Genomic DNA, 14,634 nt, shown 5'->3' with positions numbered 1-14,634 from the left:
TTGTTTTCCCAGTTGCATGGGTGTAAAAGCAAAGAAAATGAGTCTGACAGTGATCCTGTGTGCAGTAAATTGCAAAGGCAGATATTGATGAGGAAAACAACAAGCAATTCTGCATTGGAAAGGCTTTGGAAAGTGAAATTCCTTTTCTGTGGTCGAGACTTCTTTCCATGGAGAACAAACAGTGCAACCACGCAGGGGATCCAAACCACTGCTTCAGTCACGGTGACCTTTCGCGGCGATGACTGACACTGACACTTTAGCACAGCAGCTCTTAGTGCATTTCACTTCAGCTGCCTAGAGAGTGAAGGAGAAATACTCATATATAAGCTGTTGTATACACTTGTTTCAGGCTTACTGTCACCTGCTGAATGAGAGCATGACCACACACTTCCTTCTGGAGACGTGTTAATGTCTGAAAGCTGAGTTTGGAAGGACCACATCTCGGCTGCACCTTCCATCTCAACCCGGATGGTTGAGGTTAAAGATGAGCCTGACCTCATACTCCCTACTGCCTGAAAAGCAAGGAAGATCACAGGAGTGACTGCTCTGTCCTAGGTGTCCTTTCCATCACTGCTGGGGCTCTCTGATGCTCAGGTGGTTGCTCCATAGTCCTTGCTCCTGGCAGCAGAAAGGAGGTGGCACAGGCACAGTCCACAGCAGGAGGTGAGGAGCAGCCCTCATGGCAGCTGGCTGCAGGAAGACCTCCTCAGTCCTGCGGTCACACTGGAGACACAGCCCTTAGGAAGTCATGTCCCTGCTTTTCCTCATCAGAAACAACTGTCTCCAGGGCTGACGTTGCCAAAGTTCTGATTTCATTGGCAAAAAAATCATAGCAATTCATCAGACTTGTTTGGAAAAGATAGATAAGAAAAGATCTGATAGAGATGTGGCGTACGAACTCGACGTACCTTTGGGTCTGACCAGGCAGCGCTGGGTGAAGTGGGATGTGGGCTGGGGGCTGACACAGGGCAACTGGCAATTTTGGCAGCTCACCGCTGGAAATCTGGCTTATCTGTTTGTCTCTTAGTTCCTCCATTCTGTCTGTCTGTCTGTCTGCCCTCGTAGTGTCTCAGGCTGTAAATTCTCTAAGTGAGGAAACACTTTTTAAAAAAAACAATCTTTCTCGTGTCGTAGCAGCACGGCAGCTGCTCCATGCCAGCTGCTCCTAAATACTGCCGTAACATAGATACATAATTGAAGCACGGGGTCACTCTGATATAAATGGGGGCCAAAATCAGCATCTATCTTAGCCCTGTGCCTTAACTGGCTTCGATTTTCAATTACCCTGAGGAGGCTGAGAGAGAGAGAAAGACAAAACCAGAATACAACTGTTATAATAAAGATGTTTTACTCTAAGGATGTAATGCATTAGTTGTCATAGACTGGGAAGAAGGGGTCACTCCATGTTTAGAGTTGAATTTTAAATGCTCACAAGCTGACAAGCATAGGTAAATGCTGAAGAAAGTCACATGGCAGCACAGCCTGGAAACAGATTCCTGTGAGGGGATGTGAGAAAGCATCAAAAAAATCTTAGCACATTGGTTTTGAATTTCTAAGTACTAGAGGGTAAAAAATAGGAAAATACACACAAAAGATGCATCTTGGGCTACAAAACTTTGAAAGCTCCCTTGAAATAGTCTTTTATTTTCCCTTTTTTTTTTTTTCTGGCTTTTTCTAAGGGCCAACCAAATTAGTGCTCAAAAATTATTTTCATAGGGACAAATCATTCCAAGAAATTTTGAGCTCTTCGGATGAAGAGAGGTGACTTTCTTGAAGGCTTTGGGGTGAGAACCTGGGATGTCTACTTGGAACCCCCTGTTATCAGAAGGATCCTAATGCAAATTATTCATTGTCAGTTGAAAGAAAGGGCCTAAGGTCCACCTAAGAAGAAAACCCAGAGGTCTTGGCAAGCAGGATGTTTTTTGTGGTTTTCCAGCAGCCATGGTTGGGCTGCAGAGACTGCTCCATTCACACAGAACATAACAGTGAGGTGATATATGCCACGGGTTAAAAGTAGAGCAGCTTGTCTGGAAATATGGCTGATACACATCTGTGCATTCAGCACTTCAAAGAAAGGTTTGGGCATTCTTTCTGAGAAGCTCTCGATTGAGAAGAGGTGATGCCTTCTCTTCCTTCTGTCATGAGAGCTGGCTGGATCATTAAGGTGGCTTGTTTCTGACCTTCAAATCCTCAGATGTATATGGACCCCCAATGGGACTGGCGTTTCTCCATTCCTCCACAAATGTAAGGATGCTCTGGGTGCAGCCTCTCATTGCCATTGCCAAGCCATTGCTCGTGCGACTAACACACAATTAATTTTAAAATGTTCATTGAAATTACCCACTACAGCCAGGCTTGGAATCCAGATGGTCCTGATGTAACCTAATGGAAAACAAAAAGGAAAGTTTTTAGATATGACTCCCTTTTAACTTGTTCTAGTTTACCTATGTAGCTGTTGACTCTCTCTGAAGTCTTTTTGCCTCTAGGTTGGTCTAATAGCCTAACATCTATCTGAAAGGGGGTTTGCTGAGATGTCCAACGGGGTCACTGACTCAGTTGCCCTCCTTGTTCCTCTCCAAGCACCTGTGGTCTCTGCAGCTGTTTTAGTTGAATGGGAGAAGCAAGGGAAGCTGAAAATGCCACTGCTGAGGAGCAAATGCCCACCATGGGAAGCTGTTCTGGCTACATGAGTGGAAATCATGGGAAAGAGCCCTGACGAGCAATTAAAGTCCATCTGCAGATGTTCAGCACTCAATTACTTAAGTGCAGAAGTAATGACAGAGGATTACTTAAGGAAACATAATCTCCCTATATGATCAGATCTCTCTTGTTGTCCAGTTTTTCAGGGAAAACGTTGCCTTGACAACGTAATCCACTTAACAGGGGTCTGCTGTCTTTTAATGGAGGTTGATCCAGAAGCACCTGAGTGAAATGTTTCACCAGGACATCAGCTGCGGCACATGGCCCTGTAAAACACTTCAGGACGGCCAAGAGAAGGAGGAGAGAGAAAAGGGACGGGAGCGGAAGGGAACAAGACTGTGGGATCCCTCTCGTAGGAGATGGGTGCTATAAGCAGGACCGGGTATAGACCACAGCTCCCGTCTGGAGGTGCATGATGCTGGTTTCAACTCCCCTGACTTAAAAAACCCAAGGGTGCAGTCTGGTGTTCCCCATGTGTGGCTATTTTCTATTGCTTTTAACCCAGCGGTATGAAGGCATGCCGAGTATAGACACAGTCGTCTGGCTCCCATTTCGGATTTTGCTTGTTTCCCATGTGTCTTAAACTCCAATTGCATCCCTTTGTTTGCATTTCAATGGCCTCCACAGAATAAATTCTGATATTTTATTATTTTTACAACTTCCATATCAGGGCAGTGCAGCCTTTGTAGAAAAATCTATATCATAGTGAGGAAATAAACAGTGAGTCACAAGCTATTCGGAGAGGAAGGAGTATGTGGCATACAGTTGGCTGTTTTATACTATCTGCCTAATTTCCTCATATCCTAGGACATCCTTAATGTTTTACAAGAGAAGCACAAAGAAACGAAGGTACAAAGCATGCTCCTACGGCTTATATTTTCTTGCTAATAAACGCCTAATCTTCCCTTTGAGTTGATTTATGCAGCTGTGAATATTTCATATGAAGTGTCTATTCAAGTTTCTCTTTAATTTAAGACATGATAAATGCAGCTTTGTTTGCAAAGTTAATAGAACAACCTATAGGGTTTGGCAAATGGGGCTATAAAAACTACAAAAAAACATGAGGAAAATCTCGTCTTCAGTGAAAAGACTTGTAGGTCACAGGAAATGACTCCAGCATATCCCATACACATTAGCTCCAAGTTCCTGTCTTCACTTCAAATATTGGACATTGAAGTGTCCAATCCTTTAGAAAAATCTAGTATTATTTAAAGGCCATAGCTGATGGAGAAGACACTGCATCTTTGGGTAAATTGTTCCAATAATTAATTATTCTTGCTAAAAATATGCATCTCAATTTGTATTGCAAGCCTCAGCTTTCAGACGCTGGATATTGTTAACGGCATTTTCTCCTAAAGCAAAAAAGCTCTTGAATAAAATGAATTGTGTTAAGTGAATTCTTCAAGATGATCAAAGAGATAAATCATGCCCTGTTGAAGATGAAAAGTTTAAAAAGAAAAGAAATAGCAAATAACGTGTCTGAAGTTCAGTATGGTTGAAGTTTTCAGAAAATTACACAGGGTCGTGTTCTCCATGCACTTCCTATTGGATGTACGTTCATGACATTATATACATAAGCCTCAGCAACAGAGTCCTCTAAAGAGCCTGTATTTTATATGGAGTAAATTCAGGATTAATTTCAGCCCTGCCCTTTGCAACTCTGTTAGTTCAGCAGAGTTTACTTGACACCTGAGGTTGCAAGATTGCCTTTTAGTTGTTTTGGCAAAGGACCCCAGTTGATTTGCTACATAACAAAATGATTAAGTCACTAATATTTGCTGATGGTTACAACAGTCTTGGAGAGATGCTGCAGTTCCCTCCTCCTTGTAAAGGAAATTACCTGTGGCACCTCTGTCCTATAGAGCAGTGGTGGCAAACGCTGACCGAGCAAAAGCAACTGTCATTCCCATCACAAGCCATCAGATTCACAGTCCAAAGGTAGAAGATAAACCAACGTGGATGTAAAAATGTCATATTGCAGCCCATTCTTTAGTTTATTTAATTTTTTTTTCTTCCGTGAGGTTAGCAGTCAGAATGAAATTGCTTTTTATAGCTGCAGTTAATCACATTTATTACTGTAATAGCTGAAGACCAACACGACCCCACAACCCAACAGGGTTTTGCTGTGACTGATGCTATGTATACGGAGAAGACACGTTCGTTAAAGGTCAGCTGTATTTCATGACAGAATTTATCATCTGAGCCAAGAAGCCAGATGTGGATGTGAGTCGGGGACTCCTCTGACAGCAGGAGCCTCCTGCGTCCCCATCCAGGCTCTCACCGAGCAATAATGCAGCCTGCTGCAGTGACCAACAGCACGAGATGCTTCAGCACAACCCCGTGTCCGGTCCATGTTGTTGGCACGAAGACTACGGCTCTGTGTAATGGATGAAAGTTTTTATTTCTTTCCTTGGGTATGAAGACTTCCAGTTTGGTGACTGGAACTCAATCAGTAGTTGCCACCATCTTCAATCTGCAGTTTTAGCTTCGCAAATGGATTTACTTAAAATATTGTTGCTGTGGCTGTGGCCACTGAAGGACATCTACATCTGCTTGCTCCTGTATCTGTTTGCCTATTGAGCTTGAGTTTTTGATTTACTGTAGTGCACCTGCTTGTCTTCTCCTTGGGTAAGAACTAAAATCAGTTTGTTCTTCATTTTATATAAATCCAGATTCTACCGGTTGGAGGTTGTGGCCGCTCTGCTGTGAAAAATGTAACTCTAGATTAGGTTATACAGCTTGACTGGCTTGATACTAACCAGTTTTGTACTGATAATGATGAAATCATAGGATCTCATGGGAGCCATAAATCCCTCCCAGTAGAGACCTGGTAGATATTTATGCAACCAGCCTTGCTGATAACATCTTTCATCTGCACCTAGTTTAAAGTTTTCTCAGGTAATTCTGTGAGAGTAAATTTTTCCTGTTTGGGATTCAAATCAGACTCTGGCACTTCTGCACCACCGGGAAAATCTGTGCTACTTAGTTGATGCTTTCAGAATTGAAATCCATATCGAGTAATGAATAATCTTTGCCTAGTGTTTGAATCCTTTTTGGGGCGCTAGCATGCCCTCAATACAACACTATTGGTCATGCTTGGTGTCCAAAACCAGAAAGATATGAGAAGGTGTGTGCATGCAGGCCACTTGCTTATACCTGTATCAAGCCCAAGCGGGTGCTGAGGTGGTAGAGAACCTGCTATATAGTGTCTATAAATTGTATACCCTGGAGCAGACTGCCCCGGTGAGATCTGATGGACCTCAGTTCTTGTCTTATTTTACCTTACAAACTGCTTATTCAACTGCTGCTCCAACTGGAGAAAAAAAAACAACTTTTTTTTTTTCATTTTTTAGTGTACTATTACAGTGTTCAATGTCAGCTTCATCTTCACTGTATTTGTTGTAACTGCTGTGGGGAATCGATCAACCTGTCACTTTCTGCTCTTTCAGGGTAAGGTCTTCTCTGCTTAGCACCTCGGTAGCGGGCACCTCAGTGGATAAGAGGGGGTGGGTTTCTGGGTTAGTTGTCTCTTGTGTTTTGTACAAATCTTAACAAATATTTCTTCACTTACACTGTTGAAGAGACTTCCCATGCCTTGTTGTTCCAAGAAATTGAACAAGACTCATTACTCTGCACTGTAGAGACATGACTGTTGAAGACCTGATGTGGGATCACTTTGAATGACCTGTGTTATTGTAGCTTTGTCTCACCAAGCCAAAGAGCTTTGGATTTAGTGGGTACAGTGATACATCCACATCTCCAAAAGCCTGCTTATGCATCTGCTGCTATCACCTGTCCTATATACCAAACATGTTCCATTGGCATATGGTAGCAAGCCCTCCGCACCGTACTCCATGTGCGCTGATTCTCGCCCTGCTATTAACCCATCATTGCACATCGGTAATCACAGTATTAAATACAGCTTCCTGCAACAAATCCTGTGAGATTTCTGAGAGAGATTTTGCTATTGCCTCAAGAAACACTCTTGTTCTTTGGCTTTTAATACAGTAATTAGAAAAAAAATGGAATGAATAATGTTAAGCAGCACAGTCACACACTCAAAAGTTAGGAAACGCTTCGAGCTTCCTTGGACACTGCAGCAGCAACTAACGTACACATTCGTGTCCTGCTGTCACCCTGCCCTGCCAGTACATGTTCCTGCTCCCGCTCCTCCACCCATGTCTGCCTCCCTGATTTTCAACCATGCCTCACTGGTGGTAATTTGCCATTCCCCCTACCTCTCCTTCAACAATTGTCTTATCAGATCTTAGGCATCTTCTCTTGTTCAGGTCGTTTCTGATACAATTTGTTCAGCTAGACATTTCTGTCCTGCAGATATTTTCCTTAGTCATTCCAGGCTTTCCCCAAATTCACAGCTAATCCCAGCTTTCCCTGCTTTCTCCCAGTCCCCATGTGTCTCCTCTTCCCACCACCTCCAAATTGTCCTCTCACTGTATTTTATTTCCTTCTTCGTTTCTTGCCCTTGCTATGATTAAATCCCAGTTACAAGGAGCACATAGAAGCAATTACTACAAGAGGAACCTCTCCAAGTAGAAGGAAACACAATCTCTTGCTCAAAGAAGACAATATGTGTTCAGTCTGGTGAACTTTAAGAGGTATTACATGTTCAAGCATGCTATTCGGGGCTGAAGGGTTTAGATAATCATACCTTGTCTATACTAAACAATTGCAGACTTTATTTTTTTTGCAAAGATTTACAGTTTAACTGAGTGGTCAGATTTCCATGCAACAGCAAAACTCCATAGTGCGATTATGGTGCACAGACCATGCTTAAGAACTTCCAAGTAGTTGCTGCACGGCCTGAGGTTTGTACAACTTTGCAGATTACTGGAAATATTGAAAAATGCCTGAAGTTAACCCTCCTCACTGCCCTCCCATCTCATAAACAACTTTAACTTTTGCCTGAATTTAGGGGGAGGAGGAAATAATTAGCCTGAAGCAGACATCCAGAACGGAAATTGCAGCCTGAACTATTAAACCTGAGAAAATCATTAGCAAGCTGGAAAGGGTTTTCCAGCTCAGAAGAGTCAAACAGCCTTAACAATGTATATCTCCATGGTGGTCCAAGGCAAAAATTATTCCTGATCTGCAAGTATCCATTTATACCAACTGTTTACTGTTGCTCATTCGTTCATGAAATACAGAAGCAGACTTTTACGTGTGTTTTGCAGACTAGCACAGATATAAACATTTTGAAAGAGCATTGTTGTATTTTCTACTTCTGGGCCTTTCAAACCAGAAGTGATGCGACCCCATATGTGAAGAGAATCCATTTGTGTCAGCTACACTCGTGTTTTCTGAATACAGTTAAGATTCCTCTCTGTGTCTTGCACCTTTTGTTTCATCTTTCCAGCACTATTTTTAACTCTGCATGAATTACACCATTTGTTTTCACGTTCTCTTCATCCTCTTCTGGGACATATGCATTTCTTCCAGCATTGCCCCGATGATTTAGGACCAGTTAATTTTTCCTCCTTCCGTACAGATTTGGCATCATAAAAGGTCTTTTAAAATTTTTAAATTAAAGACTCTTTTAGAGTCTTTTTAAATCCAAAAAACCCCAATCCAATATTGCATTTGAAGTGAGCATAAGAAGAAGCTCTAAGACTCACACACAAACACCATACCAGAACAAGGTTCTGATCTGCAGATAGGAAGAGATGCTTTAATGCATCTTTGAACAGAGATGTGGAGTAATTAGAGCCAGTATCTTTTTAAAAGAGAAAAAAAATAAAACAACAAAACAAACACAGCTTAAAATAATTAGTTTTTAGTCCTGCCAGTATATTTTCCACGTTGATAATCCAAGTGAACATGGAGAACATTCGCTTCTGGATCCAGCACTGAATAATCAGATCAGTCTTCATAATGCAAATAGCAGCACAGACAGTAAAAAGGAGCACAAGACTGATATGTTTGGAAGCTGCGTGATGCACTCCTGATAGTCTGGAAGGCTTGGCTGTAATGTGAAGGAAGCAAGATCAAAAGCATGGCTATTGAGCATTTTTCAGCGTTAGCAGACTGCAGTGCACTCTCAGAACTGTCTGGTTATTTCCCTGTGAACCTGCATTGATTTTCTTGCAAATTGCATTAGTTTCAGTCACAAAAGAAATTGTATCTGTTCCACAGCTAATGCAAACCTACAGCTAGTGTTTTCCTGATGGCTGCTTTTTCATGTCAAATGCAAGGAGTCAAATACATCTGGGAGCATGCACAGCCTTATAGAAAGAACTTCCACATTAAAGATACCCAGAGGTGGTACCAGTTAGCACAGAGAGTACTAGTAAGTCTAAGGTGTACTACGTTAACTATTGTCCTCTCAAATTTATTTGTATCTAGAAACTTCAGAAGAAAACATCCTGAAAGTCTAATTCAACCTGAAGGTGAGATTAATCACCAAGTATTAATTAAAAAATAAATAACTTTTTTTAAAAAAACAAAACCCTATGGATCCAGTTGATATCTGGAGACAAGGTTCTGTGACCAGGACAAAGCAGCCTCATCCATTTGAGACAGGGAATCTCTTTGCAAAGTTGGTTAAAAGACTCTTTGAGCCCTGGGCTCCTTTGCCGTTATTATATCTGGCTTCTACCATGCCAGATTGTGTTGATAAGAGATATTTTACCATAAACTATAGTCTTCCTTCCTCCTATTTTTTTTTTCTTTTGAGCCTTCCTCTCTTTGTTCTTGTCCTTTTTTTTCCCTTCTTTTCATTCTGTTCTTTCCCTAGGGCTTGAATTGCTTTGCAATTAAGGCTGAACAAATCTGTTGTCACTCTATAAATAACCAAGCAACTGATCTCTCGGAAGTGAAGACCATGCCTTCCCCTGCTCCCTTCAGTTGCTCATGATTTTCAGAGGAAAAGAGGTTAATATACTGCTTCTGCTGTTCCCATCACCTCTGCACTTTGATATTTTTCAGTATCCTGCTGAAGCGAGATGGTGTTTTTTCTGGGGTAATTCCTCACCTTTCCTTGCACAGGGGTCTATGTTACTGCGAGGGGCTGAGCTCAGCCCGAGGGTCTGTTGGAGCAGCATGTGGAAATCCTATCTAGGGGAAGGGCTGGAGTTGTATGAACACACTTAAGTCATGATCCTCTGTGATGGTTTGATGTCGGGGGGGGCGGTTTCTGGTGGCAGGAGAGAGGATTTGCTCCCTGTGACCTCCCAGTTTTGGAACCAGGTCAGACCCGGTTCTGGTCACCAGATCAGACTCCCATCCCCCTCGGGGTTGAGCCAATCGGCGCCTCTGCAAATTGCCCTATTTAAGTTGGGACAAAGGAACCAGAAAAGGTGCTTTTGCCCAGGAGTGAGGAGAGAAGGGAGGAGGGCACTGCCCCACTGCCCAGCTCCCAGCTGGGCGGCTGCTCGCACTGAGACAGCGCCACCTGCTGAGGATGGCGGCGACGGAGCTGTTTGGGGGTCTTGGGGAGCACCCCACTCCTGGGGTGCCCGCTGGGCCAAGTTCACCCAGAGAGGACTGAGATCTGAGAGAAACGGCCACACCGATACCAGGTCAGTGAAGATGGAGCAGGACGAGGTGTGCCGGAGCTGAGATTCCCCTGCAACCGGTGGCGAGACGGCAGGCGGCCCCCCTGCAGCCAGGATGGACTTGGTGGGGCACAGACCCGCTCGCAGCCCGTGGAGAACCCACGTCGGGGAACAGATGCCTGAGCCTGAGAGAGGTCGTGGAGCACGGGATGCACAACGAGGTAGTGAGGCATCTAGAGTCCGTGGGATGATCCATGCCGGAGTGAGTGACAACAGCTCCCTAAGAATCCGAGACTGTGGTAAAACCCGCACTGGGGCAATCTGGTGGGGAAGGATTGCATCCTGCTGGTAGGACTCATGCTGGAGAAGTTTGTGGATTTTCCTCGTGAGTAGGAGACCCACTGGAGCAAGGGAAAAAGGGTGTAAGGACTCCTCCTCCTTTGAGAAAGGAGCGGCAGTAACAGCATGGGATGAACTGACCTGCACTCCCCCGTTCCCTGTCCCCCTGCGCAGCTGCGGGGAGGAGGTAGAGCCGGGAAGAAAAGGAAAAGAGCGTGAAGAGGTGTTGTTTTTAAGTTCTGGCTTTGTTTCTTTTTATCCTCTCAAGTAACTGGTTTTGTTTCCCTTTTTCCTTTTTAAGTAACTGTTAATAAATTGCTTTGCTTTAAGAAAACTGAGTCTGTTTTGCCCGGAACCATGGTTGGTGGGTGCTCCCTCTCTGTTCTTGTCTCGACCCTCAGTCCTTTTATTATATTTTTCTCCTCTCCACTTTACTGGAGAAGGAGTGAGAGAGCGGCTGTGTGGAGTTTAGTTGCTGGATTGGCCTAAACCACGACATCCCCTCTCAGAAGAGCTGAGATTCTTAAAGGCAAGACAAACATTAAGGGAAAAGAAGGATTTTCTCATTTTATAGATGAGAAGGGCTGTGGCTAATCCTGAACTGCTTGTATAGTGTCAAGATACGGCTGCAATATAATTTCTTATCTTCTGGTTAGCAGTCTTGCTCTTCCTGTCAGTGGTAACGGTGGAGGGTTTTGTCTAAATGTTGACACCTGAATGTTGAAAAGCCCTATCATCTTCCTTTATATCCAGCTCATCCCAGGGGTGAGTTGTTGGGTCTCCTTCCTTCCATCAACACCGAGAAGGGGTCGGGTGGCTGGCTCAGTCAGCTTATAGCATTTATGTTACAGGGCTCTAAAATCAGTTGAGAAAATTCCTTGCCTAAAAGCGTCCGAAAGCAGTGAAGAGGGGATTTTAGGCTCATCGCAGTATCCCGAAGGTCTGATCAGGACTGAAGGCTGAAAGATACAGATGGACATTTTATCAACTGAGGTTGAGCAAGTGATGCTAATTCCAAGCAGAGCAGAATAATTCCTTGTCCAGCAAATATAAGCTTGAAATACTTTACTAGTTCTCATGGGAGGGGGCAACAAGACAATCATGATTCAACTCTAGGATAAACAAGGAAATTCAAATCTAGCTCTGACATAAGATCCATAAATCAACTGGCAATGCCAAAGTATTATGGCAAATAATATTTCATCTCCTGCACTGATCTGACAGCTGTGCAACTGCTTACAATGAAGAGAGTGTCACCCACAACTTTCACACGTTGTGCTCTTCTTGGTTTGAATCTAAATATTGCTCCAACATGGGGCTTGGGTTAAACTTGTAAAATTTGCAAGTTTACAAGAGAGTGGAAAAATTGTACCTTGAAGAAATGGCACATCACCTAATGAAGTAATTTAAATGCAAATGAGGAAAAGGTATGTGAAAATTTTCAAGGATTTTTTTGAAAGAAGAAAAGTTTGCCATTCATCAAAACATTGTGATGTGATTTCAGGGTGAGCCCTTTTGATGTCAAGTTTCAGACCAGAGTGGGTATTGTGTGTGTGGTTTTGGGTTTTCGTTTAAAGACTGAGACATCAACCACCTCAGAACAGGGGTTTTAGAGTGAGTTGGCTGACAGCCTTAAGGACAGCAGTGGGAATAGCAACTCGGTAATTGATTTGAGATGAAATATTCATATATTCCCCAGGGAAGAGGCAGCCCAATACCCTTCTCAGCCCATATCACAGATGTCATCATTAAAGCTGGCTCAATATACACTTCGGTTTGATTGACATAGGACCTCCATCACTTTTTTGGTTGGATTTTACCAGATTATATTTTTTTTCTCCTTTAATCCAGAAGACCCTTCAGTATTGTGGCATGATCTGGAGAGTCCTGGTTCGGAAGGACTGGCCGTGTTCCCACTGGAAAAAAAAAAGTCATCCTGTGAAAACAGATGAATTGTAGCAACTCCTTTTGTGAGGGATGCTCAGCAATTAGGAGATGGCATTAGGCTACAGTCAGAATAAAAAAATTAGAGGAGCATTTGTGCTTTACAGGAATACACATTGCACCGCGGCTCAGGAAGTGCATCATGACATGTCTCAACAGGGGACTAGTAAAGGGATTTCTTTGTAACACATTATAGAGGTTCCCTAACCCGATTTAAAGACAACGTCGTGAATTTTAAGCAGGCTGGGGAGAGGACAAGGCTGTTGTGATCTTGCAAAACAAGCTAATAGCCCTCTAGTGCGATAGGAGACGGGATACGCGTCACGTCCAGAATGGCTGCTTGGATCATGCTAATTGATAATTTTTAATAATTGCTGAGCCTTATGCACTGAGCAGTGAGTCTCTCTCAGTAGCGTGGATTTGTGGAAGGGGGAAGGGAGGCTCCGTTTTCTCTGAGGTATAGCTGGAGCCTCCATCGCAAGCTGGTGGAAGCTCAGTTGCCGCTGAATTCGACGGAAGATGCTGGATGTTGGTGTTGCCCCTAACAACCGTTGCTAAGAGACTTCTGCTGGCATACAGAGGGATTGAAATCGCTGCAGATTATGGCCCTATTTATCATAGTTGTATGAATAGTCTTGTTAAGGGAACGCATGACATACAAATTTAGCGTGCGCATGATAGAAATGTAACGCACACGTCGCGAGAGCAGACTGTGTTATAGCAGGATATTTGCTGGCTTATAAATAGTCGTCTCAGCCCGTGCTTCCCTCTTACTGCTTTCGTGGTTTCTCATTAAAACTTTCAGGAGAGTCTATGAATTATAAAGCAGTGACTAACTGCTTAACAAATCGGCTTTTTATGGAAGAGTCTAGCAGGAGCAGAGGGGTGAAAAATACTGACAGTGTCGGTGTGACATAATTATTAGGTATTGGCGAGTGACATATCGTGTTGGCCCGCTTCTGCTGCCAATTGCTGCAGCTTGGGAGAGGAGCGAGTCCCTCAGCATCGGCAAATGATCTGGAGGATCCAGCCTCCGCCAGCCTGAATCTTAACTGGCCCCAGAATGAATGGCTTCTGTTCATGGTTAGATCACTTTATTAGTAAATTACTGTAGCTCTCCTGATATATTCACTTCCTGGGGTGAAAAGGGTTTATGCCAATACTTGTTTTGTGTTTAATGGATTCATTATGCTTTTCATCATAAAATTCATCAATGTTAATTGAACGGATTAGCTAAATGTAATTAGAAGAGGGTTATGTAAGGGGGAGGGTGCGTGTCTCTACGTCTCTACTTTCTCCTACAGCTCTTTGCTTTAACTACTGCCTGAATATTAATTCTCCTCTTCCTATTACCCTTTCCAATTTGGCTAATCAATATAATCTCTGCCTTCATGTCAGGGCTTGTTAATGTATGGTATGGTGTGTTAGATTGCAGATTAATTCAGAACCAAAAGAAACGTTATCGGCCTTTTAGGGACAGTCAGTGGTTTTGGTGGTGGTGCTGAGGTGAGTTTTTCCCAAATGTTTTGTATTGTAGCAGAGTTTCCTGGTTAGAAAATTGTGCCAACTTGTCACAAATGACCGTGCAACCCAATTATTCCTTTCTTGATTGTGCAATGGGTGTTAGCACACCTGATAATCACTTCCAGCCCTTGGTGGGGGTGTTCAGGGACAGAGTGCCAAGTACAGTTGCTGAGTGGTCTGGTTTTGGCCGGCTATAAGTAAGTTAAGCAGTGATCAGGTTTCTGTAGCCACTTTTCCTGCAGATAAGATAATTGAAGCTGCAGTAGCTGCCCCGGGGAGAAATGTCATACCTGCCTCACCATTTTCTTCATGTCAAGGATGCATTTATGTCACATCTTTATAGGTCAATAAACAGCTACAAGGGAATTTCATCTGCGGGATGTTAAAGTAATGGAGCTTCCATTCTCACAGAACATTAATGCTTCTAAATAGGCTAAACTCGCTTGTTTCAAATCTCAATTACATTTACTCGAAGATAGGAAGGTAGATCTCAGATCAGTGCTTGCAAGGCAGGAACACAGAAGAGAAGATCCTCAGGCTAGGTTCAGTAATGAAATTAAGTGCTTTAAATGTAAGTGTTGCAACTGCTGAAGCAGTGAGACCTTTGCAACAGGAG

The sequence above is a fragment of the Tauraco erythrolophus genome, chromosome 4, assembly GCF_009769465.1.
Source record: "Tauraco erythrolophus isolate bTauEry1 chromosome 4, bTauEry1.pri, whole genome shotgun sequence".
NCBI classification, from domain to species: domain Eukaryota; kingdom Metazoa; phylum Chordata; class Aves; order Musophagiformes; family Musophagidae; genus Tauraco; species Tauraco erythrolophus.
This window is presented reverse-complemented; position numbering follows the sequence as displayed.